Consider the following 6636-nt stretch of genomic DNA (forward strand, 5'->3'; position numbering starts at 1 on the left):
GGGGAAACGAAGATATGAGACAAAGTCCAGGATGCATCAGTGAATGTCTCTTTCATATAGTGAGGATCACATGGTTAATCCACTCTCCAAAGTCACCCTCTCGTTAATTAGGAAAACATACTTAGCTCGTAATGGAGATTTACTGGATTAAAGTGATGCCTTATTACACAGTCATTTAGCTGTGCGTGGCAGCTTTCATCCTAAAATATATCCAAATCTCTGGGCCCTGGCTCGTTGCCGCTGCAATCAGTGCTGAAATTAAGCCTGACTCTCCATCACCCTGCAGACCTCAGGCTACCTGACATCATCAAGTGGACATCCCTCCAAAGTCACCTCCTTGCTCCCCCTGGCCCCATTGGGGCACACACCTCATTGGAGGGTTGTGCTTGCATTCCAGCCTTTTCCACAGGCAGCTTACCTGTTTTGCATTCATCTGCATAAGCAGCCCTTGAAGTAGGGATTAAACTGGTTTTCTTCCCCCTTCAGTGAGTCCCTTGATCCGTGGACTACAGCTATGCTCTTTCTTCTATACCCTCTGTGGCTGTCACCTTCAAGCTTCACTGCAAAGTAGGACAGCTTCCTGGGGGCTAAGCAGAGCCTTCCCATCAGCTGTGGCAGGGAAATTTGGGCTTGAAACTCTCTGGCTCTGCTTCTGTTGGAAGAAGATTGGGCCCCAAACTAAGGGCTGTGCTTTCTTCTCCAAGGTTCCTATGGACAAAGCATTGTGGCACTGAGCATCTCAGCACCCAAGAGCCATAGTGGGTCTTGTCCATGTTAACAGTGGCTTTGGCATCCTCACCTTCTTCTCTGAGTTAATGCCTGAAATATTCAGTGACACAGAAGTCTTTTTCAGCTGTTAAGTAATTGCATTGATTTCCCCAGTACTTGAAGACACAGTCCTAGAAAATCTGCTCCATAATTTAGCCTTTTTATGTAGAAGGAAAGAAGACAAAGCACAAAGGAACTGAATATTTTTAGGCTAAAGAATCCAATGTTCCAACTTAATCCAAAGTTAAGCAAGTTTCTACAAGAAAGATTTAACGTGTCATTGTCTTGAAACAGACAGACATTATTGTTCTATATTTATAATTTTGTCTACATTTAAAGTTCATGTATAAATTATTTTTATAAAGCTCTGGGTTAAGAAGTTTGGAATTCTGCAATACTTAGAGAAGCCCACTTCTGAAAATGAGTGTAAATTAAAATTAATGGCTCATTTATCTTCAGTATTATCAACCTGTTTTGAATGAGACTGAATGCAGAGACAAAGGAACTATAAACCAAGGGGTTCTATGTGGCATGCTATGATTTTTCTCTCATTTTGGATGTTAGCTCCCAGGACCATGTGCTCCCATCCACATTTCTGAGACAGAACAGAAGTGCTTTAACCGTGGACCAAGGTCAGAGAAGGATGTAGCACCAATGAAAATAAATCCATCATTTATTCATGCTCAAACACAGGTTCAAAGGCAATTTACTACCCGATCTGAAAGACTTATATTCAGCAGTTTATTATCATTAATTAAATTCTGAAGGCTTTGATAGGTCAGCAAGCTTCCGTGCAGCAATATAACCCCAGTAGCAGCCAGAACATTTTAATAATAGAGCTCAGTAAAGCAGAAACAGAGTAGCCAGGTGTCATTCTGATTTACTCATCTTACAGCAAAGTTTTTAATCAGTTAACTTATGCATTATCAGTTGAGTCCTTCAAAGTCTCGCTAGACACATACATATAGGCACACAGTACATCCTCATCAACCAGTTTAATAAATTGCCATTCCAAAATCCTAGTTTTAAAATGTCTTTTACTTTCTTCATAGAAGAAATAAGATTTTTATGACGGACTTGCAAGCAACTCCATTGATTTTTCTGTTATTTCTCTTTCACGTTGTATTTTGTAACTGATTAAAGAACTATCACACTTACAGGGAGCAGGGTAACTCTAAACTTTACCAGATCACTTCATCTGTTTGCTGCTGCTGTCATTCATGAAAAATAGTCCTGTGATGCACGGTCAGTGCCACTGAATTCAGCGGAGCTATGGATGTTGAGCAACACAATACTCCAGGGGAGCATGGCAAGAAGTTGTCTCCACTTGAGGGCAGAGACAATGTCTAGCAAGACAGCACATTCAGTCTGCATCTCAACTGAAGCTCTGGGCACTGCCGTAGTACATATTAATAACAATTTTGTTGAAAGGTCTCATTGTAGTCTTTGATTTGCTTTGGCCCAGCCACACGAGAGGACATCCAAGTAAGAATGAAGACTGCAGACCGTGGCCAGGGATGGAGGCAGCTCACTGGGAGCATCTGGGGCCGGGAGCTGAGGGCCCCAGCAGAGCAGCCTGGCTTCTGAGCTGCAGTACTTATACAAAAAAGGCTGTTAAAAGCTGCAGAGAGGAGAGCCATGCAAATACTGAAGGACTTAAGGCAAACCGGAGAGTCCTTTTTTTTAGGATTGCAAGAATAAAATGGAGAGATGACAGCCTTGCAATGCATGAGTGCCTCAAATGAGAGAAAGTGCAGGACTCTTCAGGAGGGCAAGAGTTAATGGAAACAAATGGCTGTAGTTCAGCTCATTTAAACTAACATTAATTTTAAGAATGAGGCAGGAATTTTTACACTAGAGCCTCTTACTATCAGAAGACATGAAGGAAAGAGCTGGATGCTTCATCTCTAGGGTCTTGAAGTAAAGCATAAAGTGTGATTTCACTGGTCTTTTATGACTCTTAAACAACTTTCCAGGATTTCAAACATAAAGCTGAAAATGGATTCTAACAAGAGGTCTCTTGTGTTATAGTTCTGAGCACTGACCCATAGATCTGTGAGTTATTTTACAGTGGAAGTTATTGCTAGAAGTTATTGCCTGGTTTGCCCACAAAAATTTTTCTAGAAATCAAAGCCTTCCTAGTTATAGTTACACTGAAACAAATTTTTTATGAAAATATTAGACAAATTGACATTTTTTAATTAAAAAACAAACAAACAAACAAACAAAAACTTCATTGAGAAGTCCACAGCAAGCTCTAATGAAATTATTCTATTATTTCAATATCTTGGATTTTCAGTCAAGACACACAGTGAAGATTTTATCATAATTTGTGTTGTATGTGTTTTCCTACTACCATAAAGGACTATTTATGTCCTAAATAACATCTTGATTTATCCCATTGTGTCTCTGAGTTATATTCAACTGTTCGACTTGATTGATTCAAGTTGGTTGATTTAAGTTTGAAGCTCCTGCTAATTTGGTCACAGAGGCCCCATATGCATCACTACAGAGTGGCAGAGGGACAGAGTGGCTGGAAGGTTGCATGGAGAAAAAGGAGCTTGGGGTATTAGTCAGCAGCCAGCTGAACATGATCCAGCAGTGTGCTCTGGTCATCAAGAAAGCCAATGGTATTCTGGCTTGTATCAGAAACAGTGCAGTAAGCAGGAGCAGAGATGTGACAGTCCCTTTGTACTCAGGTCTGTTGAAGCTGTTCCTTGAGTATTGTGTTCAGTTTAGGGCCCTTGGGACATTGAGGCCCTGGAGTGTGTCCAGAGAAGGGCAATGAAGCTGTGAGGGGTGTGGAGCACAAATCTTACGGGGAGCAGCTGAGGGAACTGGGATTGTTCATACTGAAGAAGAGGAGGCTTGGGAGTGACCTTATCACCCTCCACTGCTGCCTGAAGGGAGGTTGTGGTGAGGTGGGGGTCAGCCTCTTCTCCCGTGTAGTGGTAATAGGACAAGAGGGAATGGCCTTAAGTTGTGCCTGGGGAAGTTCAGGTTGGATGTTAGGAAAAAATTCTTCTCAGAAAGAGTGATGAGGCATTGGAACAGGTGGTGGAGTCACCATCCCTGGAGGTCTTCAAAGACCACGTAGGTGTGGCACTGAGGGACATAATTAGCAGGCATGATGAGGATGGTCTGATTGTTAGACTGGGTGACCCTAATGGTCTTTTCATCAATGATTCTATGATTCTATGAGTTCTCCAGTGCATGAATGTGGAAGTTCAGCTTACTTCTACTTTCCTTCTTGCAGAATGTACTTCAGGAAGAATATGAAACATTTTTGCTTACCTTGGTGAGATACAGAAAAAAGTTCTGCTGTTCAGAAAGACAGTATGGAAGGAGAATGCTAAGGGGTAGAAAGGTGATGAAGTTTGTTGGAGGAGACTTTATTGGGTAACAGGCAATGTCTGTAGGAGGAACATTGCTCCTCAGCAGCTGCAAGGGCAAGGCTGTGCAGTCTGGGCAGCTGGCAGGTGGCTCAGATTGCAGTAATCCATCACTTTGTTGTGTTTTTATGGACAGGCCCTTTCCCACATGGCCCCACTGATCGTCCCTGCTCTTTAGCTTGTCTGAAGAGAAAGAAATGGATTCTCACCAGCCTCTGACCTCTGCAGTCATGCAGGGGCCAAGCACCAGCGATCACAGAACAAGCAGCCCACAGGCACGTGTCCAAATGAAAATACTCTAGGAACCATGGGGAATGTGCAGCTGAAGTGTGGTTCTCTGAATAAAAAAGCTGATATGTGTATGCAATACATTCAATTTAGGGCAGTGTTGTATAGGAGCAGGGGGCTTGTTTTCCCATGAGCTGGTCCTGCAGTGACCATTGCCATGTTTCATTTGGTCTAACAAGTACAAGGTAAATTGGCACTAAGTTGTAAGATCCAGTTCTGAGTAGCAACAAGTCTCAACTTGATTTTCATAGCTAGTAAATGTCATTTTAACTACAGGCAGCTTTGGGGCTATCCTGACTCACTGTGGGGACAAGCAGGGTTTGTATTTCAAGAGCTTGCACAGTCCTTTTTGATCCAAGTCTGCACAGGGAACATCATATCCTGCAGAACAAATGGTCAGAATGGTCCTAAATGCCACCACAACGGGGTGATGATGAACTGTGACCACTGTTCATCCTCCTGCATGTTTGTGGTGTCACTTTGGGAAAGCTAGTGCCACAGCACAGCCCTGCCCTGTGCGGGCATCTTCCCAAAGCCTCACCTCTGCGGTCTGCATGGCTGGGGAAAGGCTATGTTATGCTCCTATGTACACAGCACTAAGAAGCAGGACAAAAGGTTACAAATTACGTGGGGAAAACAGAAAAAAAAAGGACCAGGAGGAAATTTTTAATCATACCACAACTGTGTAAATTATTTTAGTAAGTGGATGAACAACATGAGAATGGTGTCAGAAGCATATTGTAATTGTCCTCCCTGACTAAAAGGAGGCAACACACATATAATATGTGGCTTGGTGGCCATAAATCTTCAGTTATAAATCACCTCTGTGTTCTGCTCTGAGCAGCCCTTCTGGCAGCAGGGGTGATAGAGTTTATCTTCACAGCAGGACAAACTTCCCCAGGCAACTCCTCCGCAGGTCCCTCCTTCATTCTAAAAGCAGTTAAAAGAAAACAGTACTCTGATGTTGCCCAGTAAAGGGAGAGAGTCTGAGTTAAATCTTTTCCTGAGAAAATTCATTATATTTTTGCCCTTTAATGAACTAAGAAACTCTAACTTCTCTTCAACCAGAGGATGATGTTGCAGGTGGGAGCCAGAAGAGAAAGACAAAGGTATCATAGAATCATAGAATGAATGACTTGGATTGAAAGGGACCATAAGGATCGTCAAGTTACAACCCCTTTGCCATGGGCAGGGTAGCCAGGCACTAGATGAAGTACAAGATCAGATTGCCCAGGGCCCCATCCAACCTGGTCTTGAATACCCCCAGGGATGGGGCATCCACAGCCTCTCTGGACAGGCTGTTCCAGCACCTCACCACTTTCTCAGTGAAAAACTTCCACCTGACATCTAATCTAAATTTCCCTTCCTTTAGTTTAAAACCATTTCCCCTTGTCCTGTCACTATCTACCCATGTAAAAAGTTGATTTCCCACATGTTTATAAACTCCCTTTAAGTACTGGAAGGCCACAATGAGGTTACCCCACAGCCTTCTCTTTTCCAGGCTAAACAAGCCCAGCTCCTTCAGCCTATCTTCATAGTAGAGGTGCACCAGCCCTCTGATCATCTTTGTGGCCCTCCACTGGACCATCTCCAACAGCTCCCTGTCCTTCTTGTATTGGAGGCCCCAGACCTGGATGTGGTACTCCAAATAGGGCATCATGAGGGCAGAATAGAGGGGGACAATCACCTCCCTATCCCTGCTGGCCACCCCTTTTCTGTTGGAACTCAGTACAACATTGGCCTTCTGGGCTGCAAGCGCACACTGCTGATTAAGATTTTCATCAACCAGAAGCCCCTCAGTCTTTCTCAGCACCTCTGTAGTGATGTTGGGTCATGACCATGTTATTTTGGTTCCTGGCAATGCTCCTGTCATCACTGGGCCAGAGCTCAACAGAGGTGTTGCACAAAGCTACACAGCTGGATTACATCATGTTAATGCACTTTGGAATAATGCTATGTACCTGGAAATAGGCAAGCCTAGAAAAATCACTGTCTCCAAAACAGTTCCTCCTTTTTGCTTTATTTTCCTGATTTTTGAGTTAGTTTCCTGCTTTTGGAGCTCAATCACTTCAGTGCATGAAATTCCAGTATTCCTTGTGATTATAGCAATGTAGAATCATAGAATCTTAGAATCACAGAATGGTTTGTGTTGCAAGAGAACTCAAAGCCAATCCAGTTCCAATCTTAC

This window comes from Phasianus colchicus, chromosome 1 (assembly GCF_987193195.1).
Source record: "Phasianus colchicus chromosome 1, bPhaCol1.hap1.1, whole genome shotgun sequence".
NCBI lineage: Eukaryota > Metazoa > Chordata > Aves > Galliformes > Phasianidae > Phasianus > Phasianus colchicus.